The sequence below is a fragment of the Sphaerodactylus townsendi genome, linkage group LG07 (genome assembly GCF_021028975.2).
Source record: "Sphaerodactylus townsendi isolate TG3544 linkage group LG07, MPM_Stown_v2.3, whole genome shotgun sequence".
In the NCBI taxonomy this organism is placed as follows: Eukaryota; Metazoa; Chordata; class Lepidosauria; order Squamata; family Sphaerodactylidae; genus Sphaerodactylus; species Sphaerodactylus townsendi.
The window spans coordinates 107,640,928-107,664,075 of NC_059431.1; the positions used below are offsets into that span (position 1 = coordinate 107,640,928).

The 23,148-nt window shown below is 42.5% G+C and overlaps 1 protein-coding gene across 6 annotated transcripts in view; it reads left to right on the forward strand.

The window, feature by feature from the left end:
- Window positions 1-23,148, forward strand: part of ZNF462 (zinc finger protein 462) — a 180,994-nt gene that overhangs the window by 65,882 nt on the left and 91,964 nt on the right. The gene's annotated exons all lie outside the window — the stretch shown is intronic.

Sequence of the window (23,148 nt, forward strand, 5' to 3'; positions counted from 1 at the left end):
AGATCTTTCATGTCTAAGGCAAAGGTCCCCTGCCCAACTTGAAGCACCATAGTTAGAGATCAGCTTCAGATGGAGTCACTGCTGTCAGCAATAGCCTCATCATGGTGACACTTCAAAGGAAGGAATGCCATCCGTGGAATAAAAACACTGGAGATAGCCACATTTCTTCCTTAATTGATCTTCTTTGCTATTCCAAGCGGGTGTCTGGATGGGTTGCCGCAATTATACAGACAGATGAGGTGAGTCTGTGTCTCCCCAAGGGCTCACAAGCTGAGTGTTTGAGATGCCGATTGCCAGTGAAGAATTTGTCATTGAGAGGAGCGTCAGGATGTATTAAACAAGGAGAGCACAATTCATGAGACAACATCCTACACCGAGCAGGGAAGGGGGAAGAGGATGTGATTATGTACAAAGGGTTGATGACCTTCCCATTGGCAATGCTTGGGTGTTACACTGGCAGATTGAGAAGACAATTATCCCTTAGTTAGAAGTGAGCAGAGAAGGCAGGAGCGAAATGATTCTTGACAGAAAAGACTACTGACCTATTAAGGAAGTTTTCACAGCCCTCGTCTGTAGCAAAAAAGCTTCTGCCAGCGGACAAGCACTGGTGTGTTTTTCTCCTATACTGAGAAGAACAAAGAACAAGTAAACTAGTCAGATTTCCATACTTTATGGAACTGTGTTTGCTGAAAACACTTCTCTTTAGCGATGCTTTGGGTTGTCTCGCCTCATATTGGCTGGACAAACATAAGATGGAGCTTGAGAATAACCCCTTCCTCCTCTCCACAAAAGCATTCTCTGATCTCTGTCACTTGCCTTGTACGTCTCATAAGAGTAAACTTCAATGCCTTCTAATAATTATGTCTCACAAATAACATATACATGCAGAGGAGAACCCCAGAGATAGAGTTTTGCTGGTTGGGTTTGCACCCGCAGTTTGTCCTGTAGGCAAAGCAAGCCGATGTATAGTTTATTTCTTCACATACTTTCATTCATTCATTCATTCATTCATTCATTCATTCATTCATTCATTCATTCATTTATATTTATTCGATTTGGTAGACCGCCCTACCCCCAAAATCAGAACCCAAAACAGCATATAATAACAGTATAAATATTAAGAAGCTAATAATCTTCATAACAAAACCACTCCGTAAGGTAGGTAGAGAGAGAGAGAAATAAAACTGTACATTGGTTGAACTAAATGGTAAGCTGTGTTCACTGATCTTTGCAGCATACAGAGATCACTTCCTTGCCTTGTATCTTAAAATTAGACCTCCCTTCTTCTGTTGTTCTACCCGTATTGCTGTAGTGGCTGAAACAGCGCTTGGACCACCAAAATTTAAGTTCATGTCCTTGCTTGGCTGAGAAACTTACAGTAATGACTTGAACAAGTCATTGTCTTTCTGCCTAACATGCTTCACAAAGTTGTTGTTAAGTTAGCATGGGGTCCCATGTGTACTGAAATCCAGACTGTTCCAATAGATGTAGTAGGAGTTCTAACTGAGCAACCAAAAATTTGTCTCAGTGCTTTTCAAGAGCATGTGTATTTTAGAAGCTACTGTGGAGCAGCTGTCCTAGCTCAGACATGCCTGGTAAAATAATTTGTTTTGCATTTTGGTTTGTGGCCTTGCTTTCTTCTCTGCGACAACTGTAGAACTACAGGGAAGAGGTGAATTATAATTGTGGTGAAACCTTTTTGGTATTTTGGTTTTTAGTGGTCTTCTCCTGGCGTGTACCTCTTTCAGAATAATTTCCGCCATTATATTATGATTATACATGAATACATTCCATAGCTTTCTCTGGAAAATTTATATTTTATTAACTTCATTTACTCCCTGACTTTCTCCAAAATGGGAATCCAAAGAAGCTTGTATTATTCTGTCTTCCATTTTATCCTCAAGAAAGAAGTAGATTAGTCTCAGAGTGTGTGACTCCCCATGGTTGCTTAACAAACTTCCATGGCAAAGGCGGGATTTGAACATGGGTCGCTCAGATTCTAGTGCAGTCAGATTCTCGTCCAGATTCTAGTCTAGTCTAGTCTTAACAACTACACCCCACTTGCAGGTGTACTTATTGTTTCAACAGTAACAATATTCTCCCGTTACCCATTAACATAATCCCACCCCGTCTACCAGTTTATATAACAAGGAGTGAATGGCAGTTTCCAAATTATACAGTGGGGAAGTAGTTAAATTATCCATACTGCTCTATAAAAAAGCAACATTTTGTTAGAAATGAAAAATTCAATTTCTTCTGATTTCTTCTTCTGTTTGCACAGTTGTGTTTTTCCCCCCACAAGGCATATGGTCAAATTGTGGATCTGGTGATGGCCCAAGGTGGCTACTATAATTAATGAGCTGTTTGGAAATTTATTAGCATCTGCTATTCTAATTTGCTATTAAGCACAGCTGCGGATTGGAAATTTCAAGTATGAGGTATCCAAATGTGTGATTGACTCCCCCACTCCTTTACTAAAGAGTTCAGTTTCGCGGGTAATAAAATAATTGTAGTCAAGAAGGATTGGGATTTAATACACCAAGGATAAGAATCTATTTAGATATGAATTCAGTTTTGTATGTTTCTCTGCAAAGCATTTTATTACATATAACCGAGCATCATTTCCTTATTTTTCAGTATAGAACAAGAGCCAGTTTTCTACCAGCACTGTATGCCAGAGAGACATCCTGTGCTTGGTGCCGAATTTGTCAAACTGAATATTTCTGTTTCCATTTTAAAAGGCCGATTCTAGCCTTCATAAGTAATCATTCTGTAAAGTCAGAATTGATCTGCCTTCAGGCTTGTGCCCTGAGTGTGTGTTGATAGGGAAGTCTCTGGTAATGCCAGTTCAAAGATGACTGGGTAGATGCAATCCCTGTTGTTGAAGACTGGTTTGGGGTCTAAACCTTGGTGAGCCCTGAGTCTTAGGTTTGCCTGCTAGAAGCTTAGAAATGTATGGTCTGTGACTTTAGAATCAAAATGACAGGTGTTCCAGGCAGGGGCTAACATGCTTCGTGATAAAACCAAACACAAATAGTGGCCTTGTCAGAAACCTGGTGAAATCAGAGAGAATCCATGAGTCATAATGGAGAACCACATATGCTGTTCTGAGCTCTTTGCAGGAAAAGCAGGACAAAACTGTACTAGGTGGGTTATATGAAAGTGGGTACATCTGATGATCAAGCTATGAGCTACAGAGTCCAGTCAGCTGGAAGATTTGCTGCAGAATCTTGGAAACACCTGGTCTCAAAAGTAGTTTTGTAGTAGGAACATAATTAGGAGCAGCAGTGGGGTAGGAGGTTAAAAGCTCGTGTATCTAATCTGGAGGAACCGGGTCTGATTCTCCGCTCTGCCGCCTGAGCTGTGGAGGCTTATCTGGGGAATTCAGATTAGCCTGAACACTCCCATACATGCCAGCTGGGTGACCTTGGGCTAGTCACAGCTTCTCAGAGGTCTCTCAGCCCCACCTACCTCACAGGGTGTTTGTTGTGAGAGGGGAAGGGCAAGGAGATTGTAAGCCCCTTTGAGATTCCTACAGGCGAGAAAGGGGGGATATAAATCCAAACTCCTCCTCCTCCTCCTCCTCCTCCTCCTCCTCCTCCTCCTCCTCCTCCTCCTCTTCTTCTTCTTCTTCTTCTTCTTCTTCTTCTTCTTCTTCTTCTTCTTCGACCAAAATGATTTTGAGATTAAAAAGATCCAGGGGGTGGCCAAAGAGAGGAAAACAAGGGTGACTTGACCTACCATCATATTAACAGTTTCACATTGTGACAAAGTTACAGGGTTTATGAGATTATTTATTTCTATTTGTAGGCCACCCTTCCCCTTATAAGCTGAGGGTGGCTTCCAAAATAAGATAAATGCAATAAAGACATATACAACCTCTGTCAATCTGATCTGTCTAAAAACACCTCCCGTTGGCGATCAAAACAGTCTGAAAATTAAAACATCTGCATTAACAGAAGATCAAAAGAGAGGAGGGTGGGAAGGAGGGTGGCCACAAGATGATGAAACCATTGCTGCCTCAACCATAGGCCTAGTGGAATAACTCTGTCTCGTAGGCCGTGTGGAATTGCATTAAGCCCCTCAGGGCCTGGATCTCCTTTGACAGAGCATTCTGCCAGGTTAGAACTAGGGCCAAAAACAACCTAGTTCTGGTTGAGACCAGCTAGATAACTTTGGGGCCAGGGATCATCAACAGGTTGTTATCAGCTGAGCAAAATGCTCTTCTGGGGACATATTGGGAGAGGTGGTCCCTTAGATACGATGACCCCAATTTAGGGCTTTGAAGGCAAGTACCTGATTTGATACTCTACCCAGAGCCAATGCGGCTGCAGAGCACGTCAACAAATGTGCTCTGGAACAGTCTGTCTTGGGGACAAACAGAAAAGAGATGTTGCGGTCCTGAGTGGTTTAGAGTGTGAGAGCAGCAACTGAGATCATGATGCTGTTGAACTCCATATTTAAATAGCAGAAAGTTTCCTGCAGAGTCTAATGTAATTGTGTTTGTTTGGTTTTTCTTCACACTTCTAAACATGGAAGGGTTTCGCTAAGAGAAAGTTGAAGATGCATATTAAGAGGGCCAAATCCCTTCAGGATGCTTGGAGGCTTTTAAAAACCCATGATAACAAAAGCACAGATGCCATGTACCTGGTTGTACTGTGTTGCAGATAAAGATGTTAGTTTGGTCAGTTAAGGTGCAGTAGTCAACAAAACTGCACGCTTCCACATTAGAATATAGTCCCAAACGAATATGAGAATTATCATTCATTTTTATGCGCTGCCTTTGTCAAAATCATTATTTTGTACATTATTGAACATAGTACTTTGAAACAAGAGCATTTATGCCAAAATGTATTTTTACGGAGCTAGGACCCAGGCAGAGCATTCTACAACAAAGAAGTTCCAGCATGTTTTGTTGTGTGGCGGAGGAATATACATGCAGAGTAATACACTTTGAATCCACTTTCAGCTGCATTTTACTTTGTGAAATAGCAAAATCCACTTGCAAACAATTGTGAAAGTGGATTGAAAGTGCATTATTCTGCACGTATTATTCTGCCCAAGGGGCCTGTGGGGAGCAGTTTCTTGCTGTTATGCTAGTCTTTGGTGTCATTCCATTCATGACACCCCTTAGCCAAGGAGGAGTCTAACTGTTTACTTGCATGCACGTAAGATGAATGTTCTACTTCTAGCAACACAATTAATTTGTGGAATTTGTCACCACAAGGTTCAGTAATGGTACATTCATGGAGAACAGATTTATCAGTGGGGTATTTGACAGCTAAATGGAACCTTCAAGTTCAAAGGCCAGTGTTTCTCTAAATAGTAGCTGCTGGGGGGCTGGGGGGCTGGGGTGGTAAACAACGCAGGACAGAAGTTGCCTTCATACTTTCCCTGTGGATTCTGGGCTATACGAACTCTTGGTCTGGAGTAGGAATAGTAGTAGGATTGAAGTAAGCTCCATTCTTTTTTTTCTTTTTTTAAAATTTTTTTCCAACCAAAGATTACTAATATATACATCAATAATCAAGCTGTTACACAACATAAATATATAACAATTTAACAATCCTTACTAAATATAGATTATTATCTAATATTAAAACTTTACATATTGTTATTAAATACACAAATATTTACCCACTCCAAAAATCCTTTTTACTATATCCACTACTATTCGCTATCTATAACAATTCGTAAACCTTCCGTAATACACCAGCAAGACAACTATCAGCAGACTAAGACAAGTTCAGTGTCCCACATATTACACTAGATGAGTAGTATCCCCCATTCTTTATCTCACATCCATAGCTCCTGTGTGGGTGATCCAGATCAGAGATTCCGCAGACTTCATGGCAAACATGTGATACAGGAACATACGACTGCATGTGAGCTGAAGCTCTGCTTTCTTTGCTATCCATTTCAAACAACTGCTGAACAGCTTGGCAGCTGAACAGCAGCTATGGTAGTCAAGCTTCATTTCTTTGCCTTGTGGGAGCTTTGGGATCTATATAACACATGACACCAGTTGCTTGGATCACTTGATTAAATAACGAGAGTGGGAAAATTGTGCCTCCTGGAAGGCTGTGCAAAAATGTGCAATTACAGAATGTCAATAGCATGGAGGTAAATAAACTCCAAACAGGCTTTTTAAAAAAAGACAGTGCCTGTAATTGCTGGCTGCCAGTGAAGTCTGGTACCTACCCACCAACTCACCCTGTTGACTCAACACTTAGGGAGAACAAGCAGGTATGGTTGCCCTGGCCTCACCCCCTGACTCCGCATGCTTGTGATTTGCAGACAAGGAAATTGTGTAGATTGGGCCAGCATGCCTGTACCTGCACTGCTTCCTCATGCAGTTAGTAAATGTCTTGTGGGGGTTTCGTCTGTACAGGTCTTAACTGTTTGGTTAAACAGTCGACTATGGTGGCAAAAAAAGAATATCCCTGGAAAGGAGGGACAGCTAATTCTGATATGTGGTGGTTCTCTTGCATGTGTGTATCTAGAAACCCAGATGCTAACATGGACTACACAACAGAACGATGTCCTAGATGGAATTGGTTTATTTAAATTTTCAGCTGAGCTGTGTGGTATCTGATTTTGAACCTTGAAAGTTTGACTATCAGCACAATCCAGATCTCTCAGGTAGCGCTGCCACGCTGCCTCCGAAGGGCTTTTCTGCAAGGCAAGAAGCCCAAAACAAAACCAGAAAACACCAACTAGCTATACTCGCATATAGGGGATAGTGGGTGGACATATTCCACGAAAAATGTGGCGTACATCCGAAGCCAGCTCTGTTGGCACACTCTGCTGGCTAGAGGCGCAGTGGAAGCCAACCAGATTGGGTCCACCCCCGGAACTCTTCTAGCCACGCCAGCACAGCTTTCTATACTGGCAGGGCTGGAGAATGGTGACGGCTTCCAGGTTGGGCACCACAGAGCCATGTCGTGCCTGCCTGCATGTCTCCCCCCTCAGCCAGCGCATTTGCCCCTCGCTGGCGGGATGGGCATTTGTGGGCTGTGCCACCCCGCATAGTGAGGCCCCCCCCCCAATCTGGATTGGGCTGTATGGAGCATCTAGTTATTAGTCATGGACTAAGAATCGCTTTTAGGTCTGGAGATCTCTGGTTAGTTTGTAACTGCCTGAACAACAGAAATCACAAGGCCTCTAATTTCTCAATGTTACAATGACCCAAAAGATTAAAAGAAAACTATGGAGTTTTGGGAAATAATTAGGAAATCTGACTGTTACATGTGTGGGCAATACATACTTTCTTTACTCCACCTTAGTAGAAAGAAGCTCCACTTTGCATTTATTTTAGTTTTTGCATAGCACTTTAGAGTGTTTTAAGGATTATTGAAACATTACCTGTGCTTTAAAGAGACCTATAAGACCTGTTCGCCTCCATGTTGTAGGGAACGTGGAGTGGCATCTCTAAGCCCACCTAACAAGTTCTCAGGAGAAATGAACTGTAGGCTTTCTGGATTCCAGCCCAGTTTCTTATCATAGTCTAACACAGTGGTTCTCAACCTTCCTAATGCTGCGACCCTTTAATACAGTTCCTCATGTTGTGGTGACCCCCAACCCTAACATTTTTCCATTTTACAGATGGAGAACACTGATGCAGAGAGTCTTAGGCGACCCCTGTAAAAGGGTCGTTTGACCCCCAAAGGGGTCGTGACCCACAGGTTGAGAACCGCTGGTCTAACATATTGTACATTTTAGTTCAATTCTGGATCAGATACTGACATGTGTGGGGTTTTTTGGAGCGGGGGTTGGGCTTGTTTTTTGGGTTTCTTCCATCATGGAAGTCAAGATGGCTGACATGGGTTTCCTAGGAGGTCTCACTGACAAGTTTCAGACCTGTTTTAGCCTTTGCTCATACCCTGGACAAAGAAGGCCTTAAAATCCCCTTTTCTTCAAGTAGCACTATTCATAATACTTCTGCATCTTCCTCTGGACTACAAAAGCCCAAGGCCGTGAACAACATCTTGTTATTTCTGGAGTGGGAGGAAGCAGCAGCAGCAAATAACTGAGGTTATTTTGTTCATCATAGGCTTTCAGTGCAGCACATACAATTTCCAGGAAGCTTTTGTACAGCCTTTTGTATTGTTCAATTTTATAGTTTGGATAACCATCAAATTTTATTAAATAATAAAGTTTCTAGTTCTCATGGTGACAGAATATGGGGGAAAGGTAAAGAACTCTGTCCTCCCACACACCCTGAGTATCCCTTGGTAGCATTATAAGATACTTGATTTGGAGCAAGTCTGCCAAGGGTAAATAGAGTTTTAGTATGGTGATGTGCTTTCAATAGGTTTTCCTTTGCAATTTTATTTTCCCTCCCAGCCATGAATTGGGGACGTTGCGGAGAAGTGGTCTTCAGCCTTTCTAGATCTGAGACCCACCAAGCTACAAACATGTGACAAGAAAAACGGGAGCTAGAATTATGACCTCACTCATTTCAGTGCCAGGATCATTGGACTGGACCAGGAGGTGTGCCATAGTGAGGAAAAAGCCAAAGATCAGAGCAACAGAGGAATCCTTTGTTTGACTGAACAGACTCATCTCTCCATTCTCCTGTTCCTCTCAGGTTGGCTTTCTCTTCCTGAAGGGGAGGACATCTTTTGGGTGATTCCCACCAATTATCCAGGGAGGCAGGAACAAATTAACCACTTCCTGTTTCCTCTGGGAGTTGCTCCACTTTCAGTTTCTTCCTGCCTCACAGAGGCCCTTTCCACACATGCAGAATAATGCACTTCCAATCCACTTCCAATGCACTTTGCAGCTGGATTTTACTATGCGGACAGCAAAATCCGCTTGCAAACAATTGTGAAAGTGGATTGGAAGTGCATTATTCTGCATGTGCGGAAGGGGCCAGAGAGAAACATTAATTGTCTTGCTCTACTTGTGTCAGATTCTTATCATTTATACTCTTTTCCACGGAAAGATCTAACTAGAATTGTGAATACATCCTTCACTTCTTCGTGGACCTTATTTGTAGTAGAGTGCTCTTGGGGGGGGGGTCCTAGTGCCTGCCTTGCTTGCCCCTCCCCCTGTTTGAACGAAGAAAAAAAATCATCCTTACCATTTTGTAGGAGACGGAGGATTAGGCCAGAGGCACACAAAATAACATTTAGTTCCCTCCTGGTAACCTTGGACATCCTCCTTTCCTTTGCATTGCACACACCATTCTGGGCTCAGCAGCAGAGGCAACAAATGCTCACCATCTCCTGGATCCAGGGGCTTCTGTATGCCTTTTCCCAGGTGCCCTCATATCAAAAGATTTCTGAAAAAAATTGTGTACACAGATGTACCGGAGTGCCAGCACTTTCAAAACCTCATTTGAACCAATCTGGAAAATTTCATTGAAGCGAGTGGGGAAACTTGAACTTGATTTCTCGCTTCTCCTTGGTGCCAGTACACTTCACTGGCGTAATCGAATTCTTCCGTCTGTTGGATCTACTCACTCATTTCTATGATGGAGTCACTTCGCTCCCCCAGTTTTCGCTTCTCCATATTTTTTCTTCAGCCTCTTTTGTTGACTTACAAATTGGTTACAGTTGATTGTTTGCAGCTAAATTATGCGAACTGGTTCCATTGGGAGGGGAAATTGCAGTTTAGATTAGACATGGATGATGTCGAAGTCATGGTGGTACTGAAGCTGAGATGGCTCAGTCCCACAGTGAAGTCACAACGTGCTGGGTTAGGTGAATGCAAACCACCCCAAGAACCACCGTGAACTGTCTCTGTGCAACTAAATTTTGGGGAATAGGGTTATAAAGGTAGCACTTAATGACAGATGCATACACTGGGCAAGAAATTCTGTCAAAGTAACAGGTTGCAGTGGAGTCACCAGTGTTAGTGTGATGTAGCCAAAACCACAAAAAATTCTGCAGCACCATGATCCACAAGACTCTTCATTATCTGCCAAAGCCAATCTCAGCCAAGTGAGATAATTCTCAGAGCCCTGCCAACCTGCTGTTTTTTGCTATGTTGCCCAAAATGTTTGTGTTCAAAACCATTTTTGGGTTTCTTATTTAGGTATATCGTCCAACAATCTTCCGAAGGCTCAACACTTTTTAAAAGCTTGCATTGCATATCTTGTGTGTCACATATTGGAAAGCATTTGCATTATAAATGGTCTAGTAAGTATATCCTTGGCTATATTTAAGGAAATACTAGCTGAGGGGTGGAGCAGTGTCCCATCCAAGAACATGGCATTTCAGGAGACTTTAATGTAAAAACCAGTTCCAAACTCCTTGTGAGCTGGGATGTCTAAGATGGTTGTACTGAGGGAGATCAACTAATATGCTGATTTATCTTGCATTTCTTCCAGTGAATCCTATTTACATTTAGCCTCCAAGGCATGGAATCTAGTCTATTCTCAGTAGACCTATAGCTTTTTAAATCTCAGCCTCCTAGATAGTCTTATGACCTAATCTAAGGTGGGGGAGTGCGAAGGACTTTGTGGAGGCAGTGGGGCCCTCTGCTGGAGGATTTGCCCTCCCCAGAGCATTTACCCTGGTGGAAGGGGAAATTCACTGGCAGGCAGCTGTTGCGGCCCTCCAAAATGGGGGTGTTTCAGAGACATGGCAGGGGCATTCCAGAGGTGTGACCAGGAGTGCATCCAACGTTAAGTGGCTTCCACCCAGCCGTTGCCTCCTGGGATGCCAATGCCTCGGTCTTGGACTTACACCACCCAAGCCCATAAAGCCCAATGGAGGGCTTTTCAGTGGTGTTTTTTTGTTTTGTTTTGTGCCTTCCTGCACTGTTGAAAAGCCCTATGAAGGTGGCAGGACACCAGCGCAGCCGCACCATCCCTGGCTGTCCTAGAGCTCTGGATTGAACCCAAACCATAATCGAGGGGTTACCTGTTGAGAAAAATGGTCTCAGTCCTTGATCAGAGAGAATCTGAATCTCTCGCTTCAAAAGAAGAGGCATGCAGAGTGCCAAGGCAGCCTTGCAAATACATCCACGAAACCTAGTAGCCAAGAGCAACAGTTCCATATGCCCAAATATGTATAGTATATCACCAGTTAGCAGGCAAGAAGAAGAACGGACTGTAAAAAGTAGCATACTGCCATTCATAGAATCAATTCCTGTTCATCTGAGGTATGCAGGTGTTTACAAACGTGTATGAGGATTTTTGCTGCCTGTGAATGGGCTTGCCCATGATAGAACGCAGAGATCTACCGTAGGTTTATCTTTCTATATAACTTAACCAATGTAATGTGTTATTTCATTAATGTAGCGTCAGAGAGATAAATGAAGATGAGTTTTTTTTAAAAAACTGGAAGCTCACCCTTACTGACCCATTCCAAGATATATTTAAAGCAGGGGATATATTTAAAGAGGCGGGGAGTCTGTTTTTCAGATTTGTCTCCACCCATCTTGTCAAGAGTAGAAATTGGGGGAGGGGTTGCCACATGTACATGAAGCTTAGTATGATTAGGGCTGCTGTCTTAAGATTGCAATCATGTTCATACTTCGCCTGGAGTAAGCTCAATTCAACACAGTGAGATTGACCCTGGAGTATTGCATAGGCTTGTCCCAGGGATGGCAATTTTGGCTTGGGAAATGTTTAGCGATTTTTTTGGGGGGCGGGGGGGGGGTGCCTGAGGAGGGCAGAGTTTGGGAAGGAGCGATAGCTTGGAGGGGATGTGCTGCCATAGAGTTTGTTCCTGGAAGCTTCAGCTTCCTCCAGAGGAACTGAGGTCTGTAGGTAAAACCATAGAATTTGTGTAATTCCTAGAGTATCCTATGATAGTGTATTCATTTTTTGCTAGAAGTGACACCACGTGCTACTTCATGCTCCATTTTCCCCTCCACTTCCTCCCCCTAGCACTTCAAGCACTGGCTGCCAATCAAATGGGTTGGCTATTTAGGGCAACAATAATTCTAAGTGTATCAGAACTTAAAATCCTTATTATGAGCAGGACCATGGTCAAGAACTGTTTATTGGTTGTCCTCAAGCTAAAGGTGGCATATATTTCAAATGCAGATTTTTCATTGCCTGATTTTTTTTTTAACTTGCGCTCAAAACGAGAAAGCATTTGTTCTCCTAGGGGGCTGATGTTCCAGTGTGGCTGCATATTTCCGTTTTGCGGGGAAGAGGCTTAGCTATGAAGTTGGAAAGGAAAGGCATTCCTATTCCACTAGCAACGGTTGGGCAAACCAAACAGACTGACTAGAATATCTAGCATTTTTATAGCATTTAAGAGCATTAAAGGCATTTCACTTGTATCTTCATAGTAATGCTTAGAAATCTGTGAGAAACTTCACTGTTAATATCTCTATAATCCAGATGACAGCGAGAGACTTGAACTCAGTGGGTAGCCTTTGGCAAGCCAGTTCCAAGGGACCAGAAAGAAGGCTTGTGGAAGGCCATTTCAGTCACTATAATGCACAGGTGTCAAATTTGCGGCCCTCCAGATGTTGTGGACTACAGTTCCCATCACCCCCTGCCAGCATCATGCTGGCAGAGGATGATGGGAACTGTAGTCCATAACATCTGGAGGGCCACGAGTTTGACACCTATGCTAATGCATCATATTTCTCCCCAACACTAGACCAGGCTGTAATACATTGTTATTGAAATAAGACTAATGACCAGAAGGCTTAAGTGAACTGCCTGTTTTTTAAATGCTGATCTGACTTCTATCTTCCTACTCTTTCTCTGTAGACACTCTCTGTACTGTGTTGTATTTTATTCATTTAGTAAATATATATACATATATCTTCTGCCTTTCCTCATGTAGCTCAGGATAGCTTCCAAATTACAATTTAAAGCTGCACAAGATGGCAACCTCCTTGGGACAGGGGCTTCATCTTCTGTTACTCATAAAATGCCAGGGATGAATTTGGACTACATATGCCAGGATTCACCCAGAGTATCCAGCAGCCACCTTCGAGTAAGATGTCCGGAAACTCAGTTGCTTTTGTGGTATCATGACGAGGTCTTGAAGCACAGGAGGGGGAAAGACTACTCCTCTCTCCAAGCACCCTAAATAGAAGAAGAAGAAGAAGAAGAAGAAGACGAAGAAGAAGAAGACGAAGAAGAGGAGGAGGAGGAGTTTGGATTTATATCCCCCCTTTCTCTCCTGTAGGAGACTCAAAGGGGCTTACAAATAGAAATAAATAATCTCATAAACCCTGTAACTTTGTCGGGCCACGTGAAACTGCCGCATGTACTGCTCACCCCTTCTTGTTTTCCTCTCTTTGGCCACCCCTGATCTTTTTTTAATCTCAAAATCATTTTGGTCGTAAGAAGAAGAGAAAGAAAGAAAGAAGAAGAAGAAGAAGAAGAAGAGAAGAAGAAGAGAAGAAGGAAGAAGAAGAAGAAGAGAAGAAGAGAAGAAGAAAGAGAAAGAAGAAGAAGAGAAAGAAGAAAGAAGAAGAGCAAAGAAGAAGAAAGAAGAAGAGAAGAAGAGAAGAGAAGGAGAAAGAGAAGAAGAAGAAGAAGAAGAAGAAGAAGAAGAAGAAGAAGAAGAGGAGGAGAGGAGGAGGAGGAGGAGGTGGTGGAGAGGAGGAGGAGGAGGAGGTGGAGGTGGTGGAGGAGGAGGAGGTGGAGAGGAGAAGGAGAAGGAGGGTGTGAGGGAGGAGTTTGGATTTATATCCCCCCTTTCTCGCCTGTAGGAGTCTCAAAGGGGCTTACAATCTCCTTGCCCTTCCCCCCTCACAACAAACACCCTGTGAGGTGGGTGGGGCTGAGAGAGCTCCGAAAAGCTGTGACTAGCCCAAGGTCACCCAGCTGGCGTGTGTGGGAATGTACAGGCTAATCTGAATTCCCCAGATAAACCTCCACAACTCAAGCGGCAGAGCTGGGAATCAAACCCGATTCCTCCAGATTAGATACACGAGCTCTTAACCCCCTACGCCATTGCTGCTCCAATCTGAGTAGACCAATCTGAGTAGACCAACCTTACAAGTATAATGGACTTCTGAGTCCATTATACTTATAATACCAATCTGAGTAGACCAATCTGAGTAGACCAACCTTACAAGTATAATGGACTTCTGACCACACATGGAGACTGAAGGCATGGCAATGAAGGCATTGAATGTATGGAACTGCCTGGTGGATTTTCTTAAGCTCGGTTCATTTATTTCTTTAATACATCTTTAAGACAGGGCTGGTTCCATCATTAAACAGAGTGAAACGTGCCGTCACTCCCTGCAATAGATTTAGGAAAAACCACTAAAGGTCAGCAGGATATCGGGTACTGTTTTTTTAAAAAACAAGAGTGTCCTACATATGAACATCTCTTGCAGGTCAAGTTTTTCAATTGCCCTGACAGATCTAAAACGTTTCCATTGTTGGGAGGAAATACATGATATAATTGCTATCCTCCAAGTCCTTGGTACTTTTCTGGTGCTGTGTTTTCTTCACTGTGCCATTCCTTCCCTTGTTCCCTTTATTATTATTATTATTTATTATTATTTATTAAATTTAATAGACCGCCCTATCCCCGAAGGGCTCAGGGCAGTTTACAAAACAACATTTGAATACAGCAAATAGTGCCAATTAAAACAATAAATAAAGTAAACATTAAAACACTAGCAGCAGTGATCTTCCACAATTAAAATAAGTAGATGATGTCCGGCATTAACCCCCCGGGAGGGGACTGGCCGATATGTCAGCAGATGACAAAGCTGAAGGAGCAACAAAGAAGGGCGGACTCAGCGGCCAGCCTCACCAAAGGCCCGGTGGAACAGCTCGGTTTTACAGGCCCTGCGGAACTCCCCGAGGTTTTAAAGTGCATTTGAAAGATTTAAAAAGGGGAAAAGATACTACTGGCATTTCCCTGGAGTGTATAATTCCTGTTTTAGACATACGGAACATTGGTTGTTGTGGTTTTTCCAGGCTGTGCGGCCGTGGTCTGGTAGATCTTGTTCCTAACGTTTCGCCTGCATCTGTGGCTGGCATCTTCAAAGGTGTATCACAGAGGGAAGTCTTACACACTGCGTCCAGTGAGAAGGGAATGTTTTAGTGGGGTATATATTGTCCATGTCTCAGGGTGGGGAACCAATCAGTAGGTGTTTGGGTGGAACTTGCTATGCAAAGGTATTGTGGATAGTACGGTACATTGTTTAATAAAAAAAACCTTTCAATCCACTTTCAATGCACTTTGCAGCTGGATTTTATTGTGCGAAATAGCACAATCCATTTGCAAACAATTGTGAAAGTGGATTGAAAGTGCATTATTCTCCATGTGCGGAATAGTCTTATGTAGGAAGGATCCTATGTAAGTGACGGAGTCAGGCCTGCATTCTTGCCTGCTGCTGTCTGTTCCCTAGCTCAGGAGACTAGAAGTAAAATAACATGAAGTACTGTGCATTGCACTGGCATTAACTCATACTTTGGACTTGTTGTCTGGCATTCAACTTATATTAAAAATAAGGTTTAGCTAGTTCTATCTTAGAGTAATAGGCTGTCAAGAATAGATTGTATTCCTTAATAGGTTGGAACAGCCTTCAGTATATAAAGATGCTGAACTATTATCTCGTAGTATATTACCCATTATTACAACTGTTCATTAACATTAGCGTAGCTAATCTGAGGGTTGCCAAATTTAATTTAAGCAGTTAACTGGCCATTGATCCTAATCCCAGTATCATGTAAGATGGCAGAAGTTCAAATGCAGAAGATAATCGTGAAATGCTTTGATAATCATAACACTACGTATTTAAAAAAACACATAATCACTTTGTAAAGATGGTGCTTTGTTTGGAGTTCAATGTCTGGGGGCAGGGAGATGCTTGTATCTGCAGGTAGAGATAATTCTCGGGCATGGCAGAGACTTGAATGCAGACAGTGAGATACTGTGCAAGATTATTTGATGCATGATGGCTGGCAAAACTGGTAAGACTGAATTAAAAGGCTAAAAAGTCTCAATAGCAGGATGGCAAGATGTCTACTGGTAGATGCAATACTATGAAAAATGGAGTTCTAAAATTTGCATACAGAAAACACTGGGAAGGGTAAGCCTCAACAAACAAGTTTCCATATGCCAGCATACATGGCGACAAGGAGAAGAGAAATACAGCCAACTTACATTTGTAAAACACACTGTTTGCAAAGCCTCACTTGCTCCTGGCTGTCTTGGAAACAGGTTCAGGAATTAAGCTGGGGGTTTGTACTTGAAACGCTGCATGCTGTCCCAGATGTGGCTGCTAATATTCATTCTGAATATCTAACAGTGCAACCCATGGGAAGGGGAATAGTTCCACGGCAGCCAGGTATGGTGCTTCCTCAGCACAGCTGTGCCGCCTTCTCAAGCAGCGGTTCTCAACCTGTGGGTCGTGACCCCTTTGGGGGTCGAACGACCCTTTCACGGGTCGCCTAAGACCATCGTAAAACGGTCTTTCTATATTTTATATATACCAGTTTTATAGTTGGGGGTCACCACAACATGAAGAACTGTATTAAAGAGTCACGGCATTAGGAAGGTTGAGAACCACTGTTCTAAAGGATTTCAAGCAGCACAGGGGACATGGAAAACTAAAACCTGGTGGGCCACTGCGAGTAGCAGAGAGCTGGACTAGATGGACTCTGGTCTGATCCAGCTGGCTTGTTCTTATGTTCTTAAAAAACTCCCAGGCCAACCTGAAAACCCCTATTGCCACTCAACAGGCTTCATCACACTTAAATGTGGCACAAGTCGCCAGGTGGCATAGGGAGCAAAAGCTCGTGGAAGCCCACTAAAATTGATTCCATCCATGCCCATCCCCTGCACCGGCGCGGTGGAGGAGCCCTGGCATGGAGACAGTTTCCATGTTCAGGTACTGCAGAGCTCAGCAGCATCCTGGCACCCTCTGGAATTCCCTCTGGCGTATTTGCTCTTTGCACCGGCATGAGGGGACTTGTCTCAGAGCAGGGGCGCACATCTTCCACTATAGTTTCAGCCCCGCCCCCCATGGATTGCACTGACAGTCTTCAAGGATGAGCTTGCATTGCATGTTGTTTCTTTCTTTATTCCCTCTTGGAAAAGGGTGCCAAAATCAAGCTAAGGTTCATGTTTGACATGTTCGTATTGGAAAAGACACGCTCGTTCTGGAAAATTTCTCAGGTGATACTGTATTTTGTTAATGCTTTGCATTTTCCTTCCCATGGACACTATTTGGTGCAGGAATGGAACTGGTATTCAATTGTTAACCGGATAATTGAAATCCTGACTGTCCCAGGGCACGGTTTCATTCCCATAGCTCAAGGTGTGACAAAAGTTATCATGCTACAAATATTCCACTTCATTTATTTTACTTAAATTTCACTATGATCAGAGATCAGCAATAACATAATGGACAGTTGGCAACAGATAAAACGCAAGGGAGAAATCTTGGTCACTGCAAACACAACGAGACAGTGTTTACCAAATGCCTCATATCACTTTGCTAATGAAGCCATGAAAAGTGTGCAGTCATGAATTGAAAAATGTTATATAGATACCAGTTTCTTCATAGGACGAATGGAAAAGAATGCTTCAGTGCTGTGTCCATTGTTGTAGGATGTTCTATTAACATAAGCGGAATAGAAACTGTGATTCAGCAGTGGATGGCGGGATTATTCACAAATATCTGTGATGATCATATTTATTTAAATATTTAGACTTTGGTTTTTTTCCCCCATTGAGGTTCTAGATAGGCTCGCAACATAAGTCTCCCCTCACTGAGAGACTGGGGGTGGGGGGGTGGGCAGGCAGCTGTGAGTGACACCATGACATCACTTCCAGGAAACCCCAAATCTGATGTTAAGCCTTTCTAGGAATCATGGAAACGATGATAAAACAGGTTTCCATGATTCCTAGAGAAGACTGGGCTCACTTCTGGGTGTTCTTCTAAAGTGACATCAAATTGTTAGTCCCGTGGCATTTTTTAAATGTTTCTTCCTCTGCTGCTCTTGAGATAACAGAAAATGAGAGGCAGGGTTGTCATTCTTCCCTTTCCACTTCATCCTTACAACAACAGTCTGTGAAGTATGTTTGGCTGGGAGAGCATGACTGCCTTAAAAATCACCCTGTGAACTTCAGTGCCAGAGGGGAAACTTGGATCGGAAACTTCTAGATCTTAGTCTAATACTCTGTTCACTACAGCACAGTGGCTCTATAACTATAACTTTATCATCAGATTGTCTCTGACTTTTGTTTAGATATTTATATCAGCCTCATTTTCCCAATGTGTACCAAAATCAGTTTACACCCGTCTATTCTCCTCTATTGAGAGCCATCGTGGAGATTAAGACCGGTGGATTCTAATCTGGAGAACCAGATTTGATCCCTCACTCCTGCATATAAGTGGCAGACTCTTATCTGGTGAACCAGATTAGTTTCCCCTCTCATAGGCTGATTCCGCACGGGCCAGAAACAGCGGTGTGAAAACAGCGTGAAAACAATATAAACCCTTTTACACTGTTTTAAACCCTTTTACACCATTTTCACACCACTGTTTTTGGCCCATGCGGAATCAGCCCTACATTCCTGCTGGAAGACCTTGGGCTAGTCACCTTTTAGAACTCCCTCAGTCCCACCTACCTCACAATATGTCTACTGAAGGGAGAGGAAGAGAAGAGTTTGTAAGCCACCTTGAGTCTTCTTACAGGAGAGAAAGGTGGGAAATAAATCCAAATTCTTCTTCTTCTTCTTCTTCTTCTATTTGAGCCCACCACACCTCTGTAAAGTAGATTAAACTGAGAGCACCCAATACATTTTTATAACACAGTGGAGATTCAGATCGAGTTCTCCTAACTGCTATACCATTCTAATTGCTGTACCACTCAGGCCTACACATGCAGAATAGTGCACTTTCAATCCACTTTCACAGTTGTTTTCCAGGGGTTTTTTTGCTATTCCACACAGCTGCAAAATGCATTGAAAGAGGATTGAAAGTGCATTTTTCTGCATGTGTGAAAGGGCCCTCAGCAGTGGTCACTTTTAGAAGTGAGGAGAATGATTAAATGTAGATGGCTTGATGAATTAACTGTTCCTTTAATCTGACAGGAATGGGTCAATTTTGTCAACGAAGCACCTGCATCTCAGTGTCACATAAAATTGGATTGCCATTTGCATATGTATGCAAGGAGAGGCAAAGGATCGTATGCAGTTGCCTTCTGGAGGGAATTTTTCAGGAACTGTTATTGTGTCTGAGCTTCTCCTTTCCTAGTTATGGGTTTATGCAGTTTGAGTTGTGTGCCTCATATTTGTGAAGCCCTTATGACTAGTTGCTGCCCACGTTTATTATGAAGCCTGACCATTTTGGGGGGAGTCCAAATGTTCTTGTTCTCTGCATTAGTGGTTTAGATCACAGGTGTCAAATTTGCGGCCCTCCAGATGTTCATGAACTACAATTCCCGTCAGCCCTTGCCAGTATAACCAATGTTCATGTTGGGAGGGACTGATGGGAATTGTAGTTCATGAACATCTGGAGGGCCGCGAATTTGACACCCCTGGTTTAGATGAATTGTAGCATTTCAACAGATGAGAGGAATTCCGTCCACAGAGTATGACTTACTTGTCCCCCCCCCCCTCGTTTGTTCATTTTGAACAATTTATATGAGACTATAAGTTTCTTATAAACCTCTGAATACAAGTGCTAGGAGAAAGCACTGGATGAAGGTCATGGACCCTATGACCTGTTGCTGGCCCCCCAGAATTGCTGACTAGCTACTATATAAGACAGGTTGCTAGACTAGATGAATCTGATAACAGCAAGTCTCTTCATATGTTCTCCCAGTGATACCTTCAAAATTGTAAGAATAGGATTCATCAGTTACCTTCTTATAAAAACTGAATAGCATGCATATAATAGCTCAAGACTGCCAAGTCAATATGGTTTTCCAGTCACTATTTCCAGTGGTAACACTTTTCCACTGGTAACAATATTGATGTTTAACATGGTGCCCGGAAGCAGGAGTTATCCATGCAGTGTGGTCCAGGAATGAGCTTCTGACTCAGGCGTGCATACCCAGTGTGCAAACACCCATGAGTTGTTAAGGAAACTGACTTAACATTCATACAATCATTTTCACAAATGGGAATTGAGGATCTATCTGCTTCCATGCCATTGTGACATGTGTAAATGGAACACCCGGACAATGGTCTTTTGTATACTTACTGCTGCAGTGCAGGTGGGTGCTTCACTGTGGGGTTTCCCCGTGGTTCTCTGTTTAAAAAGGAGCCTCCTGCCGCAAGGCTTTCTTGTACCTTTACAGGAAAAGGGAAGCTATAGGAAAGATCACATTTTGCTATCACTTGAAAATCACATAGCTTCTCTGATCTGCAGTGCAGTGGCTTTAGCAGAGCCTAAGAAAAATGTGTGAATGGAAGTCTACAGCAAGTGTGTGAAATGGTCTACATGTGAAATGTCTTTGACTGTTTGTGTTGAAGTTTTCAAACTCCCATTTCCTGGCAGCTCATCTGACCTGTTTTGGGTTTCTACTGAGCCATGAAAAACAGTTGCATTTTGGAGAGCTTTTGGAATGAGGAAATGGTTCCACACTGTTCATGATTATTGTGTTATCAGAAAATGTTATGTGCTGCCCAAAACAATATTAATCCTGCTGTACCTTAGTCTTTTTTAACAGCTGCGGAGCTTGTAGTTTTTTAAAACTATCCTGCTACTGATGCTCTATGCTTAATTGTTTTATTAGTTTGTTTGATCTTTGTGTCATTATTGCTGTTTAATAGGTTTTAATCCTCATTAGCTCATTGAGTGTGACGTTCATTGTAAGATGGCAAAATATAAATTTTCTCAATAAATCAATCAAGGAAAAAATATTCTGTATTCTGGTTTTCTTATCTACTTATGGGTTAACTTTTTTGGGGAACAAAAGTTGACACTTGTATTCTTATCTCTTTTTCTTTCTTTCTCTGGTTCTTTGTAGGGTGGCAGGTCTACCACTTCTTGGGAATTGTTTTAAATCTGGTTTTTGGAGGTTTTCTCTGTATTTTACTTGCACTGTCTTACATGGCCATAAAGGCTTGGTGCTACTACTACTACTATAGTTTAGTACAGACAAATACAAGAAAAATAAATCAATTAAAGAACTTTCTGTTGAGGCAGGGGCAGAGATTCTTCAAGGTTGGCTCCTGTTTATCTACACGTTCTGTTTGGTGGTTTGGTTTGTGTACCTTTGCACTGAAGTTTTAGAGGAAGACATCCAGAACTCTTCTGAGAATCCAAGGTTCTTCTTCTGTTGACAGGTCCCTGTTCTTTTGCCTGTCACTGCCTTAAAAACATCTTATTCTTTTACAGTAAGGTAAAAACTGTAGAAACACATGATTTTAAAATTTTCCTTTAAGGCCCAAGGATTCTGCAAGCTACGCAGTTGCACAAACGCTAATCTCAACATTAGGGTGACCTACTGATTTTCACTTATTACAGAGTCTAGATTATACACATCGAAGTCCACTGGTGACTGGCCAAGTTTGCATAGTCCCAGAGAAGTCACTGGTATATATGCGTGCGTGCACATATCTCTTATGTCTTTTTTAGTAACAAGATATTCAAGCATGAGCTTATTTATATATTAGGAAACTTCAGCCCAGCCCAGTGGAAGCCACAAATTTCTAGCTTGGTATTTTCTTCAGTGTTCCTAAGCAGCTTTTGACTGGCTCAGCCTTCTGTCTACTTCCTCCCTTGATGCTGGTCCTCCACCACATCAGATCTAGCCGAGGCAGATGGCCCCACATACTTAAAGCTTCTCTCGGGCTAAGGTCACCATACCATATAACCTCTCCAACTCTTGCTGCTTGCTTATCAACAATAGCCACATCCGTTCACCAGCTTCCTCTCTCTCCCCCGCCCCCCTAGCATGCTACAAAAGGACAGTTTGATTTCTATTGTAAACATGCTGAAGTCTGAATCTACCTTTTCTCAATGTGATTATGCTTTCCCCAAAAACACGCAGGAACTGTTTGTGTTGTACGTAGGAAGTACAGAGCTCGTGGTTTTAGACTTTCCTTTTTAATGTTTTGCAAGCTGTCCAGTTGCAGCTCTGTAGGATTCTGAAAACAAATCCCAGAGCTAGCCTTAGAAATACATGCTCCCTCTTCTCTGAGAAGCAAATGTCTACTCATTCTTTCCTTGTTTAAGTGACATGTTGACACTAGAAGTATGTGAATGGTAATCATTCTTACATCATAAACCAGAATTTGAAATTTTGAATTGAAGTGGATTCGTAGCCCACATCAGTGACGGAGACCAGTATTGGTGGATACGTAATTCTCAATAATGGTCTACCCTTCTTAAGAAAAGGTGGAAAGAATTATCTACAAAAATAGAAGAGCATGTGGAGGAGGGGTCTAGATTTGAGTCCAGTAGCACTTCAGAAACTGACAAGAAGCTGACAGAAACTGACACTTCGAAAGCTGTTGGGTATAAGCTTTCCAGATAACTGATGAAAGTATCTGATGAAGGGATCTTTGACTCTCAGAAGCTTTCATCTCCAAAATCTTGGTGGACTTGGATTTAACTGTGCTACTGTAGACCCGCTTGGCTACCTTCTAAAGCTATCTTTGTGAAAGTGGGGGATTGTTCTTGAGGATGGTTTTGCCCAGAGCAGTGTTGTAGGAGCCACGTAGACAACTGCAGATTTAAAAAGTGGTTTACAGTTTTGCATTCAGATCACACAGAGAAACAAACATAGAAGGTGAACCTGTGAAGAAAACTTTGCTAGTAACCTGGAATCTGCTTTGTGAGGTTTTGCAGCTGCAAATGCTGGTTTGCTTTGTTTAAAATCAAGATTTATATAGCGAAGCGGGAAGAGGAAGGGGGGGAACAAGATTGATACCCTGTGGTGTTACTTGTCTTATGGTAGTTCAGGTTCTATTTCTTGAAGGTTTTGTAAGGTCTATAATTAGGAGGCTGTTGAATCACATTGCTGTTTCAAAGTGTATTTCTGGTAGACTAATCTCTCCAGCCCAGAGAGAAGATTAGACCAATGTTAAGGCCTTTTGGATTCTATTAAGAGGAGTTGTCTACATTGCATGAAGAAAGCAAATCCTATTGCCTTTATGCTTTCCTCAAGTGTGTCTTGGGTGGATTCCCACGACAACTTTCTCTTACCACTTGGTAATTTTTACCTCAGCCGTCGTCTTATTCATGCATGGTGTGGTCCATCTTCTACTGGGATTTGTGAAAATGCCAGTCTGTGTG